The following is a 21,843-nucleotide window of genomic DNA, read 5'->3' as shown; positions in this document are numbered from 1 at the left end:
AAAATGGTTTTCTAGGAAGAGAGGTAAAAATTTCGAAGCAGCAGTTTATAGGCAGTGGCTACACAATGATCATTTTTGGCACTCTCTCCTTGCGCGACCTTCGCTTCGACATTTTTATAAAATTGAAAAATAATATATTTAGTTCAAATTTAAAAAAAGTCTTCCTCACTGTATAATTCATCTACTGGCCAAGTTTTATAATTTTAAACATTGTTTAAGGGCCTCAATTATAACATCAAAGTCCGCACTAGGTAACAGTTTGGTTTTCTCGACTACGTTCACTAAAATAAACTTTTATTCTAATCCGTAAATCATATCGACACGATCTTTATATGGTTACAAACTAGAAACAAATATATTTACATTCATGTCCATTGGTGTTCGAAAATATTTGTTTTACAGTTTTTAATTATGCTTCAAAACAGTCCTAATGGCACACGAACATTATAACAACTATACGCGTAACAATTTCCAGTTTTAACTACGTTAAATCCATTTAACAACAACCCAATCCTAAAATTCACAATATTTCTTACAAGTTCAGTTTATAAACTCTATGTAAACTTTACCAACATCAAATCACAACAACTAATCATCAAGAAATCTTCATTCATAATCTAAACTCCATGAATCCACATAAACTTAAACATATCTTAAACTTAAACTTATATCTCAAGTAAATTAAAGAGTGGATGATGTTCATATATTTCTTGAAGATTTTTAATACTTAATAAAGTCCTAAGATCCTTGATGAGACCTTGGTATAGCTTTAGGAGCCTTAAACTTCCATGAAAAATCAAGAAAATAAGTTAGTAATTTTTGGAGTTACTATTCATTCTCAACTTCAACCATTTTTCTAAATTTGATAACTCCATGGATGAGCTTCAAATTTGTATGTGCCTTATTGATGATATGAAGGGGGTGTGGTAAAAATCTGGTGATTTTTGATTTAGTAGAATGTGAGTTTTAAATTTTTCTTCCTTGGTGTCCTCGAAAGGCCAAAATGAAAAGATGAGAGGGTGGAGAGTATTTTGCTTTCTTGATCTAACTTTTGAGATGTATATGTGTTTGTAAAGCTATAGATCAGATCATGGCTGATTTTTGAGGCTTGCTTGAGTGTGTTTTACAAGTTATCCTTTGTACTATTCAAATACTATACATGTAATATTCCCCTAACAAGTGTAGTTTGGTTTTGTACTTCCCATTTGGCTTTCTAACTGAGTTGGTTAGGTTCTAATATTCTAGTTGTATGGTGTGTATGGATGTACTACTTTCCAACTTGCCAACATAGGCTTAATACTTAATTTCCTTTCACAAGTTCGATTATTTCTCGAAAATGTTTCGCGTCATAAATCCTTTTATTGTAATTTCCATGCTATTTCTTGCACTTGGACTTGGTTGCATTTATGAAATTCTAATTCTTCTTTATATAATTCTCATATCCCTTGCTGTCTTGTAGAAAACAGCCTTTTAAAATATTGATTTTCTATGAAAACTAACGACTTTTACATACACTCATTTGTAACGTAAAAACGTAATATCAACTCCGAATATTAATTTAAATACTCATATATAGTGTGGTCATAAAGGTTTTTATTAAATCGCAAGATTACTATTCATAAAGGTCTTTTACCGATGTCAAAAATTCAGGTTTTTACAATCTTCCCCCCTTAAAAGGATTTCATCCCGGAATCAGTTTAGAAGCAGATGGGGATATGTTTCTCACAAGGCAACCTCGAGTTCTTAAGTGACTTCACAATATTTGATCTCTTCACAAAATTTTCACTCCTCCGTCAAATATATTTCAGAGTACTCGTTCTTGTAGATATATGATCTTTACATGTGTATTTCACATACGCTAAGTATGGCTGTAATTTTTTTGCTCTTTTTCAATTATATGTCTGGCATTGACGGTTAAATTCCCTAACATTGATTCGTGGTACTCATTATAAATTTGTCGACTGTTCGGCGGTAGTGCTAATTCGTAAGCCAAAATTTCTTGGTCCTTCAAAGGTTTGAAACGGTCCAACAAACATTGGGCTCCACTTTGCTTTCCTTTTGAATCTCATCACTCCCTCATAGGGAGATACTTTCAAAAACACTTGGTTTCTTACTTCATACTCTCTGTCCTTACGGGTCCGATCCATTTTTTCTATTGTTTGTCCTGGGCTGCCACTGGCTAGGTTCTTAAGGTCTATGATTTCCTTTGGTTGGTTGACTCAAATGGGGTCCAAGTATCCTCCGCTTACCAAATTCTTCCCAATCCAAGGGAGAACGATTTCTTCTTCCGTACAAAGCTTTATAGCCATTCCAATGCTCGCATGATAACTCATTATTATCGGTAATTCAATTAATGCCAACCGGTCAGTTTTTCTTCTTATAAAATTTACAGCATGGACTATTACCATATTTTTCATTACTTGAATGGTTCTTCCACTTTTGGGTTCCCCTTAAGCGCTCTTACTCACGTTGAAGTCCTGTTCCTCAATATTTGCTCATTCCGATATATTATCTCTTTTGATTGCTTATATAAGAAATTCTAGTTACAGTCCTACACACTCATCTTTTATCGCACGCTTGGCGTCAGGTTTAATAATTCCTCCTGTAGTCATGTAAGACACATCGTGGTCCCTTTGCCATATCGAAGGAAACACCATTTTGTACATAATTGATTGATACGTTTTAGAATCTTGGAACTCTCAGCTTCCGCTATCTATCGGACTTCTTTCATCATTTCCCGTATAATATTTCTAATACTATGATACCTTCCAGGTCGTATTCGTTATTCTCGCTAGTGCTTAAACGTATCCGCGTTTGTTGGGAACTATTACCAGTGGCCGTTAAAGGGTGTGTACAATCTTTTTTGCCTTCTGTTAGCTCTAACAATGACATCCTTTATCTTTCCATTTTTTCCTGCGTAAGGGATATCATCGGCTCATTTCCTTATGCTTGTGTGATAACTATACCTACACAAAATTTATGTTAACGATAGGCGATTCTCTTAATCGCTTCTAAATATAAAGGCGAGTCACTGTTGAGTGGCATTTATGACACTTTATAATGCTCTAATAAGCTTTGAATTGGTGCATTTATACTCAAGTTGTTAAGTGTTTTAACGTGTTTTCTAGTGTTTTTGCATTTCAGGTATTATCTAGGTAATCAGGTGAATTATCATTGTTTTGGTGCTAATATAGTTTATAGGTGGTGTTGGAATAAAAGCTCGCGAAGACCGGCTTGAATCTGCAAGAAAAATGGAAGAAGTCAATTTTGGCAGAAGCCCAGCGCGCCCGCGCTGAACTAGCGCGCGACCGCGCCTAAGTACAGGAAGCCAACGCGCCCGCGCTGATGAAGCGCGCGGCCACATATTGTTGGGATAATAAAATCCTGATTCTATTACAGTTCTATATTTTGGACTCCTGGGCTGATTGTTCTGCTATATATTGATAACTCAAGATCATTTTTAATAAGGAGACTTACTAGAGCATAAGGAGAAGACGACAAGAGACCTTTAGCACAATTCAACAAAGGCAAAGATGATCTAGTTTATTCTTGTGAATCTTTGTTTTGAGTTGTAATCTTGGATACTCGTTTCTTATTTCGCTGAACCTATAATCTTGTTTGTACTTGGTTTTAATTATTCGTTATAAAAACTACATTTTATATACTATGCTTTCATCAGAACCCACGTTGATGATGAGTCCGATTATGGGCTAATCGTTATCGTGGGGTTCTAGCGGATTTATTTATGGATTTCTTTAGTTAAATTATTTGATGCCTTAGTATGTGGTAATTGTATGATATCCTAGTAATGGTTGTGCGTATTCATCTTATGAGCGTCGCGAACTTATAAGATAGTGTGTTAATTCTTAATGAAGCAAAAGTGAATTTAAGGATTTAGAACTTTCCATGGTAGCATAGGTTCATTTATTTGTTATGCATGATTTGTAGCTAATTTTAACCATCTTACTTGCCTTGTGTAATCAAGATAGATAACTTGTGCTTAAACCATTATATTGTCAAATTCTATAGACATATAGGGTCTCAATATAATTGGTGTCTATTCAGCTTATATCTCTTTTGTGGATGTTTGGTAGTATGGTACTCGTGCAACGAAATTTGGCATTTATCAGTTTCGTGTTATCTGATTAGTGTCATCACCATTGCATGCTAAGGTTAAGATCAATAAGGCTATTGAATAAAGTATTTAATGAATTTAGAATCCCATGTTTGTCATATTTATTAATTCAATCAATCTTATTCTCGTAGTTATAATTATTAGTTTAATTTTTAGTTATAAACAACCTCAATTAGTTATCGTCTTAGCATTGAGTAATAACCATACATTGTTGCTTAAGTGTGTGAATTAATTAGTTAACCAATACAGTCTCTGTGGGAACGAATTAGAAAAGATTCTATACTACTTGCGAACTCGTATACTTGCGTGTATTATTAGCGCGTGTTTAGCGACTAACAAGTTTTTGGCGCCGCTGCCGGGGACTGCAGTGTTAATTGATAGTTTATGTGCTTTCCATCAGTGGTCGTTAAAGTTCATTGACTCGGACATTTTTACTTATCTATTTCCTTGTCTTATTTCAGGTACTCTAGTGAGGGTATATGCATACGCGTTCGCGTACTCGTAAGAGAACACTGGATAAAGCTGAGGAAGAAGTTGTGGTAGTTCGGAAGGAAGTTTTTGAGGAAGAAAAGAAGGTAGAAGAAGAAGAGAAAGTTGAAGAACAAGTTGTAGTAGCGATGGGAGATCAAGCAGAAAATTCGAAGGCTTTGATGGACTATTCTCAGCCTAAGATTAATGACATTCAGTCAAGCATCATCAGACCGGGCATCAGGGCTAATACTTTTGAGATCAAGTCAAGCACGATTCAGATGATACAGAACTCAGTTCAGTTTGGGGGTTCTCCAACTGAAGACCCCAACATGCACATCAGGGATTTCATCGAGATCTGTGACACTTTCAAATTCAATGATGTGATTGAAGACGCTATCAAGCTACGTATGTTCCCATTCTCTCTGAGGGACAAGGATAAGTGCTGGTAACACTCTCTGACAGCAGGATCTATCACCATTTGGGAGGATCTTGCGTAAAAGTTTCTCACTAAATTCTTCCCCATGGAGAAGAGTGCTGCAATCAGGAATGCTCTTACCCAGTTTGCTCAGCAAACAGGAGAATCTCTGTGTGAGGCTTGGGATCGATATAAAGAGATGCTAAGGAAGTGCCCACACCATGGCATGCCTGATTGGATGATTATTAATTGCTTCTACAATGGATTGGGTGCAACTTCTAGACCCATGCTTGATGCAGCATCAGGAGGAGCCTTGTAGGCTAAGAGCTACGATGAAGCTTATGAACTTATTGAACTGATGGCTGCTAATGAGTACCAGAATCCTTCCCATACACTGACTCAAGGGAAAGTCGCAGGAATTTTGGAATTGGACGCAGCTACTGCTATCGCTTCCCAACTTAAGGCTTTGACGATGAAGGTGGACACTTTGGCTAATTATGGAGTAAATCAAATCGCAAGTGTCTGTGAGCTTTGTGCTGGTGCCCATGAGACTGATCAGTGCACAATTTCTAGTGAATCAGTTCAGTTCATGAGCAACTTCTAGCGATCGCAGCAACCAGCGCCAACCACCTATCTTCCCAACAACCGCAATCATCCTAATTTCAGTTGGAGCAATGCTCAGAATGCGGTTCAATAACCTTATCAGCAGTACCCAGCTAAATAGATCAACCCCCCTAGTTTTCAGCAACCACAGTATGCACATAGACAGCAACTCCAGCTGCAACAAGCCAATGAAAAATCTGAATTAGAGGAGTTTAAGCTTATGTGAAAGAGTCAAGCTATTTCTATCAAGACCTTGGAAAATCAAATTGGGCAAATTTCCAATGCCTTGCTAAATCATCAACCTAGTACATTACCTAGTGACACTGAAGTGCCAGGAAAGAGGGAAGCTAAGGAGCAGGTAAAGGCAATCACTTTAAGGTCTGGAAAGATTGTGAATCCCGAACAAACTCAAGAGTTGACTGAAGAAGTTGGGGCTGAGAAAGAAGTAGTGCAGCAGGACAAAGAAGTGGAACCAAGGAAGACTACTGTTGAGCACACTCCGCCTGAGGGTAATACAGGGGAGAAACAGATCTATCCTCCACCGCCTTTTCCCAAGCGGCTACAGAAGAAAAAGCTGGACAAGCAATTTAAGAAGTTTCTGGAGGTGTTCAAGAAACTTCATATCAACATACCTTTCATCGAGGCTCTCGAGCAGATGCCTAGTTATGCAAACTTTATGAAAGGTATTCCCTCTCAGAAGGTGAAGCTAGATGATTTACAGACAGTCTCTCTCACGGAGGAATGCAGTGTTGTACTACAACAGAAGTTGCCTCTGAAGCTTAAAGATCCAGGAAGCTTCACTATTCCATGTACTATTGAAAAAGTGTCTTTTGCCAGATGCTTATGTGACTTGGGAGCTAGCATCAATCTGATGCCTTTGTCAATTTTCAAGCAGTTGGATTTACCTGATCCCAAACCGACTTATATGACCTTGCAATTGGTCGACCGTTCTATTATATATCCGCGAGGTATTGTAGAGGATATCTTGGTCAAGGTTGATAAACTCATCTTTCCTGCTGATTTCGTAATTCTTGATTTCAAGGAGGATAAAAAGATTCCCATAATCTTGGGAAGACCATTCCTGGCGACTAGTCAAATCTTGATAAATGTGCAGAAGGGTGAGCTCACTATGCGAGTTCTGGATCAGGATGTCACTTTTAATGTGTTCAATGCTATAAAATTCCCTACTGATAATGAGGAGTGCTTAAAAGTGGAGTTGGTCGATTCGGTGGTCACATCGGAACTTGATCAATTGCTAAGGTATGATGCCTTAGAAAAAGCCTTATTGGGGAATTCAGATAGTGAAGATGATGAAGGGGAAGAACAATTGTAATATTTGAATGCTTCTCCATGAAAAAGGAAAATTGATATGCCTTTTGAATCTCTTGGAATTGAGGAATTGAACAAAGCTCCTAAATGCCTCAAGCCTTCTATTGAGGAAGCTACCACTCTTGAGCTTAAGCCTTTACCTAAACATTTGAGGTATGCGTTTTTAGGTGATGCATCTACTCTGCCTGTTATTATTGCATCTGACCTTTCAGGTAGTGATGAGGAAAAGCTTTTGAGGATTCTGACAGAGTTCAAGTCGGCAATCGGATGGACTATAGCAGAGATCAAGGGAATCAGTCCTTCTTACTGTATGCATAAAATTCTGCTAGATGAAGGTAGAAAACCTACGGTCGAGTAGCAAAGAAGACTTGATCCTATCATGAAGGAAGTAGTGAAGAAAGAAATTCTTAAGTGGCTAGATGCAGGGATCATCTACCCTATTTCTGACAGTTCATGGGTAAGCCCAGTTCAGTGTGTGCCGAAGAAAAGTGGAATTACTGTGGTAGCAAATGAGAAGAATGAGCTTATTCCTACAAGGACAGTCACAGGGTGGAGAGTTTGCATGGACTAAAGGAAGCTAAACAAAGCCACTAGGAAGGATCACTTTCCTTTGCCCTTCATTGATCAGATGCTCGACAGGTTGGCCGATCATGAGTACTATTGTCTTCTGGATTGATATTCGGGTTACAATCAGATTTGTATCTCTCCAGAAGATCAAGAGAAAACTACCTTCACTTATCCATATGGTACTTTCACCTTCAGACGACTTTTTTTTGGTCTATGTGGTGCGCCAGCCATATTTCAGAGATGTATGACGGCCATCTTTTTTGACATGATTGGCCATAATGTGGAGGTGTTCATGGACGACTTCTCAGTCTTCGGCGATTCTTTTGATGAATTCTTGCAAAATCTTGGACATGTTCTCAAAAGGTGAGTTGAGACCAATCTGGTTCTCAATTGGGAGAAATGTCACTTTATGGTGCGACAAGACATCATTCTCGGGCACAAAGTTTCCAGTAAAGGTCTAGAGGTGGACAAGGACAAGGTGGGGTCATTGAGAATCTTCCTCCCCCTATTTCGGTTAAGGGAATTCGCAGTTTTCTTGATCATGCGGGTTTCTATAGGCATTTCATCAAAGACTTCTCAAAAATTTCAAAGCCTTTGTGCAGTCTGTTAGAGAAAGATATTCCTTTCAAGTTTGATGACGAGTGCCTTGCAGCTTTTGAGACATTGAAGAAGAGTTTAATCACGGAACCGGTCATAACTGCACCTGATTGGAATGAGCCTTTTGAGATGATGTGCGATGCAAGTGACTATGTAATTGGAGCAGTTCTTGGGCAAAGGAAGAACAACATATTTCATGTGGTCTACTACGCTAGTAAGACCCTAAATGGTGTCCAACTGAATTATACTACTACGGAGAAAGAGCTTTTAGCTATTGTCTATGGTTTTGAGAAATTTCGATCTTATCTACTTGGGACTAAGGTGACAGTTTTCACTGATCCGCCGCAATCCGATATCTCATCTCAAAAAAGGACTCGAAACCTAGATTGATTAGATGAGTTCTTTTACTCCAAGAATTTGAACTAGAGATAAAGGAAAGAAAAGGAATTGAAAATCAAGTCGTTGATCATCTCTCGCGTTTAGAAAATCCTAATGGTACTTCATTGGATAAGACATTGATAAATGAGTCTTTTCCCGACGAGCAACTATTTGGAGTGCAAGAAGAAGAACCGCGGTTTGCTGACATTGTGAACTACCTTGTGAGTAATATCATGTCTCCCGACTTATCTTATGCTCAAAGGAAGAAGTTTCTACATGAGGTGAAGTGGTATATGTGGGATGAGCCGTTTATTTTTCGCCAAGGAGCTGACCAAATCATCAGGAGATGTATTCCTTATAGCGAAACAGGGGGGATCTTGCGAGATTGTACTCAACGGCTTATGGAGGACATTATGGGGGAGAAAAGACAGCAGCTCGTGTTCTTCAAGTAGGTTTCTTTTGGCCGACGTTGTTTAAAGATGCTCATCAGTTCGTTTTGAAATGTGATCGATGTCAATATGTGGGTAATATTTCTAAGAGGGATGAGATGCCTCTTAATGTCCTTCTCGAGGTTGAGGTCTTTGATGTTTGGGGAATTGACTTTATGGGGCCATTTGTCTCATCTTATAACAATCAGTATATCTTGTTGGCGGTTGATTTCGTGTCGAAATGGGTTGAAGTTAAGGCGTTACCAACGAACGATGCGAAAGTGGTGATTAATTTCTTCACAAGCAGATATTCACAAGGTTTGGAACTCCAAGAGTCATAATCAGTTATGAGGGGTCGCATTTTTGCAATCGCAAGTTCACTGCTATGATGAAAAGGTATAATGTGAATCATCGCATTGCTACGGCTTATCATCCTCGGACAAATGGTCAAGCTGAGGTATCTAACAGAGAGATTAAGCGCATTTTGGAGAAAGTGGTGTGTCCATCAAGGAAGGATTGGTCTTTGAAGCTTGATGAAGCTATTTGGGCGTATAGAATAGCATATAAGACTCCATTGGGAATGTCGTCGTTTCACTTGGTTAATGGTAAGGGGTATTATTTTCCTATGGAGCTCGAGCATAAGGTATATTGGGTTTTGAAGAAGTTGAATCTGGACTTGGATACGGCTAAAAAGAAGAAGATGCTTCAATTGAATGAACTTGGCGAGTTTTGACTTCAAGCTTATGAGAATAATAAAATGTATAAGGAGAAAGTCAAGAGGTGGCACGATAGAGGTCTAGTGCTCAAGTCATTTATGCTGGGGCAACAAGTTCTTTTATTCAACTCTCGTCTCCGTCTTTTTCCTGAAAAGTTGAATTCAAGATGGTCAGGGCCGTTTATTGTCAAAACTGTGTTTTCACATGGAGCGGTGGAAATTTTTGAAAATGATCCAGGCCAAGCATTCAAGGTAAATGGTTAGAGGTTGAAGCATTATTATGGTGACACGGTAAACCGTGAGGTGGTTAGTGCCGTTTTATTGTCCATTTGATCTCGAGATTCTACGTCGAGCTAGCGACGTAAAAGAAGCGCTTCTTGGGAGGCAACCCAAGTATGTTGTACATTAGTAGATAGAAAAAAGCAAGAAGAAAAAAGAAAAACACAAAAAAACAAGAAAAAAGATAAAATTTAGGGCCAACTATAGAAGTTGGGCGCGCCCGCGCTAATCAAGTGCGCACCCGTGCCGTTTTTCCAGTAGCCAAGCACGCCCGCACTGATCTAGCGTGCGGCCGTGCCTATTTTCCATAGAGTGAGCGTGCCAGCGCTGTCCTAGCGCGCGGCCGCGCCGGGTCCCTGTTCAAAAAATAGTATAAAAATGGCAGTTTTAAAAGAAAATCGGGAATTTTAACCAAAAATCAATTCCAACCCGATTTTTACTCTTCTACATCCCATAATTCCCTCTCCTAATAAATTCCATTATTCCCACGATTCCCATAATCAATTCCCACTTCTATTCCTTATAGAATTCATACCTCTCCACCTATAAATACATACGCTTACATACAAACTTCTCCACCAATTCACAACCTCTCAAACACAAATTTTCTCTAAACACTTAAGCTTTTATTCTCTCTTTTTTAATCCCGATGGCACCCAAGAGACAAAGAACACAAGTTGGAAGCAGCACCGCCGATTCTTCATCTGCGGGTGGTGTGAGGCCCAGGTTTTCTACTCCTGAGGCTGAGGAGGAGTACACGAAGCTTCTCTCGAAGCCTATTGCTAAGGAGCGAGGTTTTCTACTATCAGGGAAGGATGGTAAGCTGTTAGAGATGATTCTCGAGATGGGCTGGGTTTCTGTTTGTGAGGCGCCCGATGCTGTGCCCATGAGTGTTGTGCAGGAGTTCTATGTAAATGCCAAGGCGGAGAAGAATGGGTTCACGGTGGTGAGGGGGAGGACTGTAGAGTACAGTGTTGATGCTATCAGGGCAGTGATTGAGCAGCCTGTAAGGAAGGTAGGTCAGGATACGTGAAACGATAAGACTCCGGAGGATTTTGATTTGGATCTCATCGTTGCTACTCTCTATGTGCTTGAGACTCATTGGAAGTTCAAGAGGGGCACGACTGATCACTCCACGTTCCCGACGTCGTGCATGAACAAGTTTACACGGGCTTGGAACTCCTTTATTTGTGCAAACATTATGCCATTTTCGCATTTGCATGATATTACTGTGGAGTGTGCTCTTCTGTTGTGGAGTATTTTGCAGGGTGGTTACATTGACTTGGGGATGGTGATACATCAGGGGATGGTGATACATCAGGGGATTTTGAGATTCTTGAGGGGAGGTACTACAGGTGCTATTCCGTATGCGTTAGTTGTGACGAAGTTGCGCGTGGTGGTTGGAGTTCATTTTCCAGTACATGTGTAGCTTCAGCTTCCCAGTGCTCCCATTGATAGTTCTACGCTGCAGAGCATGCAAGAGTGGTATGGAAGGAAGCCCGATCCTAAGGGGCTTGGTTATTCATATGATCATTTGCCAGGTGGTGTGCCTATGGAAGCAGCTATAGTAGGAGGTTCTCAGCATGCCCGTAGACCAGCTTGGAGAGCTCAATATGGAGAGGAGGCTGGTTCGTCACAGCAGCAGCAGCTGGAGGCAGCAAGAGCAGAGTTGGGAGCTGGTTTGAGTTCGACGCAGGATAGGCGTCTCACGAGGAGGATGGATGCGATGCACGACATCCATAGTTGATTTGCACATGATCTCATCTAGGAACTTGGGACAGCTTTTAGAGCCACCGGTGTTGACATCCAGTGGCCAGTTTATGGTCAGGATTCAGTGTATCCGCCTCCAGACACGCCTGACACTCCACCCGTTGAGGGTGAGGATTCTGATTCACAGTAGGTATGCCTGATTCCTTACTATTACCTTCACTAAGGACAGTGAATATTTTAAGTTTAGGGGTAGTAGTTGAAGGAATATAGTTTGTGTGAGTCTCATATAGTTTGCATGTTCATGATAGTTTTAATTCATATAGTTGCATATTTTTCCATTTAGTTTTTTTTATTTTTGGTAGTTTTATGATATTTTGTTCATGTAGTTTCATGCATTTACATTATAACATGATCCTTTAGATAATTTTCCGATTAACTTGTGATATTAATGCTAGTGTAGTGATGTTGTATTTGGTGATGTTGAGTCTAAATGGATTAATTTGCATGCTAGTGACACTTGTATTTCACTAAGTCTTATAGGTTGCTAGAGTGCTAGATCATAGTCATGATTTGTTTGATTATCGAGGTTAATCGCTTGTTTATATTTGGAATTTAGGGTATTCTCTTAATAATAAAAGACATGGATATTTAAAAATTGGAGAAATTGGATTTCATTGCTAGTTATGTGACCAAGTGTCAAATGGCTAGTAGCCGGTTCATATTTGTATGAGTAGTCTAGGGTTGAGCGAGATGGAGCGAAACGCACTCGTTCAGAAATTTATGAAAAATATATAAAAGAAAAAGGAAAGAATAAAAAGAAAAAAAAGAAGAAGAATAAGTGTTATGTATAATTGATCACGAGTGGGCTCTTTAGTACTCGAGCTATTAAGTTCTTAGGGGACTTTGTCCCAATTGACCTAAGGCTTTTATAGTTTGGGATTTGCTAACCTAACGCTCGTTATATGGGTACTATTGTATAAGTCTTTTATGGACCTCACTCATTGCACGATCAAATAAGCATACTTGTGTTGTGTTATTGTGAATAAAAGCATGAATCCATAAGAAACTCTTATATAAGAATTGAAGTGTTATAAGTTATTTTGAGTCTAGCTTTTATTCTATTTATAAATTTGCGATTGTTTTGATAAGTAGAGAGTCATGATTATCGATCTAGTAACAGTAGTATATCTGTAAGCATTTGCACACACGCACGTCTCTAGGTTGTAGGTTGATTTGAGAGATTTGATTAATCTTTATGCAAATAATTGCATTTGCTGAAGTGTTGCTTTTTGGTTGGCTTAGTTATTCTATGGGAATCATTGCATTCATATTAGTTGCATTTATACATTTTTATTTCTTGTTCTTTGAGTCTGTGTATGCTTGAGGACAAGCATCGATTCAAGTTTGGGGGTATGTTGAGTGACATTTATGACACTTTATAATGCTCTAATAAGCTTTGGATTGGTGCATTTGTACTCAAGTTGTTAAGTGTTTTAACGTGTTTTTTAGTATATTTGCATTTTAGGCTTTATCTAGGTAATCAGGTGAATTAGCATTATTTTGGTGCTAATATAGTGTCCAGGTGGTGTTGGAATAAAAGCTCACGAAGACCGGCTCGAATCTGCAAGAAAAATGGAAGAAGTCAATTTTGGAAGAAGCCCAGCGCGCCCACGCTGAACTAGCACGCGGCCGCGCCGAAGTACAGGAAACCGGCGCGCCCGCGCTGATGAAGCGCGCGGCCGTACCGTGTCGGGATAATAAAATCATGATTCTATTACAATTCTATTTTCTGGACCCCTGGGCTGATTGACTGCTATATATTGATAACTCAAGATCATTTTTTAATAAGGAGACTTACCAGAGCACAAGGAGAAGACGATAAGAGACCTTTAGCACAATTCAACAAAGGCGAAGACGATCTAGTTTATTCTTGTGAATCTTTATTTTGAGTTGTAATCTTGGATGCTCGTTTCTTGTTTCGTTGAACCTATACTCTTGTTTGTACTTGTTTTTAATTATTCGTTATAAAGACTACATTTTATATACCATGCTTTCATCAGAACCCACGTTGATGATGAGTCCGATTATGGGCTAATCGTTATCATGGGGTTCCAGGGAATTTATTTACGGATCTCTTTAGTTAAATTATTTGATGCCTTAGTATGTGGTGATTGTATGATATCCTAGTAATGGTTGTGCGTATTCATCTTATGAGCATCGCAAACTTATAAGATAGTGTGTTAATTCTTAATAAAGCGAAAGTGAATTTAAGGATTTAGAACTTTCCATGCTAGCATAGGTTCATGTATTTGTTATGCATGATTTATGGGTAATTTTAACCATCTTACTTGCCCTGTGTAATCAAGATAGATAACTTGTACTTAAACCGTTATGTTGTCAAATTCTATAGACATATAGGGTGTAATATCCGGGACATGACGTGTAATTATCTTTATCAATAAATAATTTTTATATGAATTTATGTGATTTTTGGTGAATTATTTGATGATTGGTGTGGTCATATAGATGTCTATATGTGGTAAAGTATAAGTATGTTAATTTTATTATGTACAGAATAAAATATAGATAATTAAGATATTTTTCTGGTAATTTTTGGAGTGTTAAATGATTTTATATTGATTATTGAATTTATTATTTATTTTCTGAATAATTACAAAATCATTTTCTAAACTCGGGAATCATCCGACCTCAACCATTTTTACGTTTTTATAACCCGAAACTCTTCCGAAAACTCATTCCTAACCTAATCTAGTAATTTCAGACATTTTTCGTGTTTTGACTTTTTCGATCTGGATTACGGTTTGACCCGTGCGCAACCCGGTGCAATATTTTCGATATGCTAACCATTTTCGATAACATTATCTTCGTACAATCGTTTTATAAAAGCCCGGTTTTGATATTTATCCGAAATAGGATAACGTTTATCCAAAACAGGATAGTGCTTATCCAAAACAGGATAGTGCTTATCCAAAATAGGATAATGTTTATCCAAAAAGGATAATATTTATCTAAAATAAACGTATTTATCGATCCAACATGATCCAGAACGTACTAATATTTTGTAAATATAAATAGCCCTTTCTTATTTCATTTTCACGCGCAAAAATCATAATCAGACAATACAAACCCCTGAAAATCAGAGAAAACTTTATTAAATTACCGTATTCTTGAAAATCAATCGCACAAACGAAGGCATTATCCAACTCCGATTCGAGCGTGCAATATATTAAAACGAAGCTCTCGAAATCCTTTTTCTGAATCAACCATCAGTTTTTTCCCAGAAATCAAGAGTAAGCGAGGAATAGGAAAAAAAGTCAGTGATCTATAAATATGAATTGAAATGTATAAAGAGAAGGCAAGTGATTGACGAATAGAAGCAAGGCATAGAAAAAGAAGGAACGTGATTGATGAGTAGAATTGTTAGATGAATACAAGTAAAGTTGGAAATCATCTATGATAAGGCAAGTCTTTCTGAACCTTTCTTCGAGATATATTGCGATTATTTTTGAACATTCTCATAACTTTTTGCTATTATTCAAAATAAATCTTGTTTTATATTGCAAGCACTTTAAACTATTCAACCTTGAACCCTGATTCTTATTGATCTTGGTCCATAAGCCTTATTCTTCATAAACCATTGATTGTTGAATTCTCAGATACGAGCCAGATATATACGTATTACTCCACAAATACATACACACCATAAACCAAGTGTTTCAACAGAATTTCCTGAGCACGCAAAAACTTATACACCCTGGAATACCCTAACACATCAAAGATCAACACCCTATTTTACCATTGAACCATTGTTCTTCCGATACTTGATTCTTCATCAGGCTTGAAACCGTTCCTTATACTTACACCTTGATATACCCTGGTAATACCTGTGAAATGTTTTATGCTCTGAGATAAATGTTTTATCAATGTTGATTGTGATTCCATTTTATTGAATTGCAATGGTTATCCTATTGAACTATTTTAGAATTGGATGGTTTTATAAATGTGGACCATATTCGTGGTCAGACCAGATTCGTGGTCATATTAGGCCAATGCGTGCCTTGTATCTAGTATATAGAGCAAAGCCGGGAGCCTTGCTCGGGGTTAGTGCGTGACTGATCAACAGCCTAACCTTGGTTTTTAAAAATGAAAAGAATATCCAATTCTATCATTGCTTATCTAGAAACTTGATTCTTATGAATCATTTCAACTGATCATGGTTGAACCTCAATTATTGCTATTATGACTTGCTGAGCTAGTTAGCTCACTCTTGTAAATCTGTTATGTTATTTTACAGTTGAAAAGGAAATTGTTGGTAACGAGGATTCCAAGTCCAGTGTGCGAGCTAGGATTCCAGGATAAGATGGAACGAGTTAGCATAAGCTTTATAATGTAGATGACTTATGTAAGATTGTAAGAATGATATCATTATCAGTTGTAAGCGGAACTAGTTTGGATTTGGTATGATGTAATAAAAGTTAAGGTTGTGGCTTATTTTCATACTTTAACCTGTTGCGATCCATGGTTATGGTAAGAAGGGTATTTGCATATATTACTTTCATAAGTAGGTTTTTATATATTGACTGTGTGTGTGTTATGAACCCCAAACTTCTGACCCGGGTTTGGAGGGCATCACAGGTTTGGTATCAGAGCTACAGGTTATAAGTCCCTGAAACAAGCCTATATAATCGGGAATGGGTAGAGGGTTAAGATTAGTATTATAAAATAGAAAAGTAGAAAATTGAGAGGTTGAGTGTGATTAAATAGTAGGTTTTAGTGTGATCCGTGATGAAATTCGAGATCCTTATCTAGCGACGCGATTTTCAGATAGCGACAATGGCAGATTCTTTTATTTCGGTACCATCTGATAACTCAGAGCCGTCAGTTGGAGGACCGTCAGCTGATCCACGTCATTCTCATCCACTGGTGTTAGCCATGTCAAATTATGTTACGGAGATTGCACCGTTTCAAGTTCTTATCTCATCCCGTGATGCGAGACTACCTATTCGAGAATTCCCCACATGCTAATTCTGGTTTTATCGGATATTCAACTGTGGGTGCATCTTTTCTGTCTCCCTTATTGTGACGGCCTCAACCCCGAGGTCAGGAGTTGACGTCACCAAACAAAATTACCAAAATATAAACAACAAGATTATTATTAAAATATACTAACTTGACCCCAAACCAAGATCCGATCCAGGTTCAAGTATGATTCAGGTTCACATTATTACAAACCATTATTCAACATCTAACACACTCTAACTTTATTCAACAACTCATCAGACCTCATGGTCTGATACAAACTACCTCAGAGGAGCCGGGTCCTGAAGGGGCGGGAACACGGGTATGTCTGACTGGTCTTCTAGGCATCTACGAGATATACATAACAGTTTACAAGGGTGAGCATAATCGCTCAGCAGTACCAACATATGAATAACAGAATAAAAATAGTAATGTAACAATAATAGGAATAGAGCTGTAATCATTTCATCAACATTATATAATGAAAATCGGAGATAACTGGATATCACTGGCTAGCATGCTTTATCAAAACAATGTAGTAGCGTGCTGTGTAAGTACCAGAGTCCAATTTTAGCATGTTATTCACATTTATAATACCGCTGTATCAACCACTTATACCCTTACGGGAATCACAAATCCAAATCAGATACGTAACGGATATGTGAAGACAGCTGATCAGGCTATCAACACCAGACGGCTCTAACTACCATCCCATTTACCTGTTCCGGAACTCAGAGACTAGCTATGTCTCTGACCTGCTGGACTAATCGGTTATATATTGCGCGCAACCGATTTAGCCTCTTACACCACCCCATAGGCCTGCTCTGGCCCCTATGTATCTCATATCTGATCGTTTTATCCAGTTTTCAAAACACTTGTACCTATTTCATTTTCAAAATCATTCGTTTTGCCAACACACATATAAAATCTATTTCGCAAATCATTTCATACGAGATAGGTACCTTTCGAAGTTACTTTTCCCCAAAACAGATTTAAAACAGTGATTTATAACTACAGGGGATACGTAACTTAAAACGTTTCTGTTCCATTACAAAAATAAAACATTTAGCTATTCATACGTACTGAACTATAAAAGAATGGTCACGGGTACTTGCCTTGCAACGCTTTACAAAACCCTAAGTAGCTTTCACGCTGACTTCGGTCCTGGGGAAACTCAACCGAGATCTACAAATACAGAGTACCCTAATCAGTTATACCGACATGCTTGATATCCTCAAATCCTAGTAACCCAATCCGATAACCCGACTCGTATACTTATAATACACATAATCACGTAATCACGTAATCACGAACACAAATAGGGTATCACGTATAATATAAATAAATAAATATGTTTTAAGAATAAATTTTTAGAAAATTTTGGCAGCAACTCCTTTGTTTATAAGCCTACCCGTCGATTTCAATCGACGTCAACAATCACAACAAGTCACAATCTCATCACAATGGCAATTCCACAGTCTCATAATTATTCTCGTATAATTCCCGAAAATACAATTTACTTTCAATTTTTTTTTTATTTTTTTATAAAATTTAGGACTCAGGACAACGTCATCACCATCCACCGTCCGCTCGTAACGAGTCATCGCGGTACGGCGGCAAAATTCTCGGGGCACTCGATTACTCGAATTCCAACGCAAAAATTTCACCGATTACAAAAAAAATCTCCCCGCACGAATTATGACATCATGAATATTTATTCTTAATTAATTCCTACAGAAATTAACCAAAAATAATATTAAAATAATCCAACAGCCACGCGCCACACGCACAGATCGGAAAAAGAACAGAACATGGCCGGAAACACAGAACCAAGGCGACACAACTGCAGCCAACACACACCCACCCACAATTCATACACACACACATAAGCACATACATATATGTATATACTATAGGAACAAATCAAAATCAGGAAACCGGAATAAAGAAGGCGGCCGGAAAGTAATTTCCGAACACAGGGAGCCGGAGAAGAACACCGGAAAAGCGAGGAAGAAACGGAGTTGAAGAAACGAAGGAAGAGTAGCAAAAGAGAGAAGGAAGAATCGATGGAGAGACAGGTCAAATAGATGATGTTTGGGGAAATAAGCTGCTGCCTGCACGTGTCCTTCAAATGGGTCGCGTGTTAATATTCCCTTACGAGATGTTAACACGTGTCCCTGAGCATTAGGGGTCGAATAATTAACCGAATTTCGAAATCAACGAGCTAGGGCACCTTAAAAATAATCTCGCTAAATCACGATAATATTTTTAAGGTATTGTAAATATTCCGAGGTTTATAAAAACATAGATTTTGAAATTTTAAGAAAATTTTCAAAACGCGATTTATACCCGCTTTTAGCCATTAAACGAAACCATGCACGGGTAAGTTTTATCCCAAAAATCCCCAAAATAATTTTAAAATTCTCAGAATAACACGAACTTAATAAAATATGAATTTCATGATTTTTAAAAATTTCCATAATTAAATATGGATTTTACGAATAAACGCGGTCAGAAAATCATTTAAAAATGAATAATTGGTGAAATATTGATTTCTCAATTTTATAAAGTCCTAAAAATAATTATTGAAACTATAAGATTATAAAACCAATTTTAGAAACAATCCCAATATTTATGGAATTAAAACTATATTAAAATCACTTTTACAAGCGAAATAAAATCGTATACTTCCATAATAAAGCACACATTTCAATCCCACATATCAACAAATCACAAATAAATAAATAACGATCAATAACCCTTTCAAAGGTGATACCTTTAGTAACACCAGAGCTCCTATCTCGAAGTCCATATCTTTTCTATGCAAATCTTCATACTTTCTCTGTCTATCTTGGGCTGGTTCTAACCTTTTCCGAATCAATACTATTGCATCTCTGGTTTGCTGAACTAACTCGGGACCTAACACTTTCTTCTCTCCTACCTAATCCCAATATAACGGTGATCTACACTTACGTCCATACAAAGCTTCATAAGGCGGCATCCCGATACTGGCATGGTAACTGTTATTATATGAGAACTCAATCAAAGGTTGGTGTTCATCCCAATTTCCCTTAATATCCAAAACACAGACTCTCAACATATCCTCTATCGTCTGAATTGTTCTTTCACTTTGGCCGTCAGTCTGAGGATGATAAGCGGTGCTCATATTCAACTTTGTTCCTAGGCACTCTTGGAATTTAGTCCAGAACTTGGAGTTAAATCTCGGGTCTCGATCTGACACTATAGATACAGGCACTCCATGTTTGGTAACTATCTCATCCAAGTATAACTTAACTAGCTTTTCCAACGAATACCTTTCATTAATCGGAAGAAAATGCGCTGACTTAGTCAATCTGTCAATGATTACCTAAATAGCATCATGATTTGCTCTTGTCCTTGACAATCCTACTACATAATCTATAGCAATCTCTTCCCATTTCCACTGAGGAATCTCCAAAGTTTGTAACAATCCGCTTGGTCGTTGATGCTCTGCTTTCACTGTTTGACATACGTGACACTTGCTAACCCAATTGGCAATATCCTTTTTCATTCCTGGCCACCAAAAGTTTCTCTTCAAGTCTTGGTACATCTTAGTACTACTATGGTGGATAGAAAACCTAGAGTTATGCGCTTTGTGTAACACTTCATTCTTCAATTCTGTTACATTAGGAATCCAAACTCTGGATAAAAATCTATACAAACCTTGATTATCTTTTTTAGTACACAACTCTTCTCCAGTCAAAGTATCCGACTCTTGTTTCATAACTCCTTCTTGACACCTTTTGATCTTTTCCATCAATGCCAGCTGGAAGGTAACTTCATATAGTTGCTCTTGACTTCCACTAGGTACTCGAACCTCGATCTCCATTCTTTCCAAGTCTTGGGCTAGTTCTTCCGCAATCTTAATCATATTCAACCTTTCTTTTCTACTCAAGGCATCAGCCACCACATTGGCTTTACCTGGGTGATAATTAATCGAACAATCGTAGTCCTTGATCAGTTCCAACCACCTTCTCTGTCTCATGTTCAAATCCTTCTGCGTGAATATGTACTTCAGGCTCTTATGATCCATATAAATATCACATTTCTCTCCATATAAGTAATGACGCCATAACTTTAGAGCGAACACTATCTCCGCCAACTCAAGGTCATGAACTAGATATTTTTGCTCGTGAGGCTTTAATTTTCTGGAGGCATAGGCAATAACTTTGTCATGCTGCATTAGCACACAACCCAATCCTTTCAAAGAAACATCACTATAGATCACAAAGTTTCCCTTCTCATCTGGAAATGCTAACACTGGAGCCGTCACTAATCTCCGTTTCAATTCCTGGAAATTTTCTTCACACTTTTCCGTCCAAACGAACTTTTCATTCTTCCTGGTCAACTTGGTTAATGGGAATGCAATCTTCGAGAAATCTTTCACAAACCTTCGATAATATTCTGCTAATCCAAGAAAACTTCTTATTTCCGTCGGTATCTTCGGTTGCTCCCACTTTGATACGGCTTCAATCTTTACTGGGTCTACTTTGATACATTCCTTACTCACCACATGTCCAATAAACTGTACTTCTGTCATCCAAAACTCACAATTAGAGAACTTCGCATATAATTGCTTTTCTCTTAACTTCTGAAGAACAATCCGTAGATACGTTGCGTGATCTTCTGGATTCTTTGAATATATGAGGATGTCATCAATAAATACAATAACAAACTTATCCAGATACTCCTTATACATCCTATTCATTAAATCCATAAAAGCCGCTGGCGCATTCGTCAATCCAAACGACATCACTAGAAACTCATAGTGGCCATACCTTGTTCTGAATGCAGTCTTGGGAATATCTTCGGGCTTTATCTTCAATTGGTGGTAGCCAGATCTTAAGTCAATCTTTGAGAAATAACATGCTCCCTTAAGCTGATCAAACAAATCGTCGATGCGTGGCAAAGGATACTTATTCTTTATCGTCAACTTGTTTAACTTTGTAGTCAATGCATAATCTCATACTTCCATCCTTTTTCTTCACAAATAGCACTAGAGCACCCCACGGAGAAACACTGGGTCGAATCACTCCCTTATCCAATAGTTCCTGAAGTTGCTTAGCCAATTCTTTCATTTCCATTAGGGCCATCCTGTATGGAGCCTTAGAAACTGGTTCAGCTCCAGGTATCAAAT

The 21,843-nt window shown here is 38.1% G+C and overlaps 1 non-coding gene across 1 annotated transcript; it reads right to left on the bottom strand.

The window, feature by feature from the left end:
- Positions 1-5,142: 5,142 nt before the first annotated feature.
- Positions 5,143-5,249, bottom strand: LOC141694723 (small nucleolar RNA R71). The gene has a single exon (XR_012564008.1). It is a non-coding gene; the product is annotated as a small nucleolar RNA R71 (small nucleolar RNA).
- Positions 5,250-21,843: the final 16,594 nt, after the last annotated feature.

This window comes from Apium graveolens, chromosome 10 (assembly GCF_009905375.1).
Source record: "Apium graveolens cultivar Ventura chromosome 10, ASM990537v1, whole genome shotgun sequence".
Taxonomy (NCBI): Eukaryota; Viridiplantae; Streptophyta; class Magnoliopsida; order Apiales; family Apiaceae; genus Apium; species Apium graveolens.
Note: the sequence above shows the minus strand (reverse complement) of the source record. Positions and strands in the feature narration are given on the sequence as shown.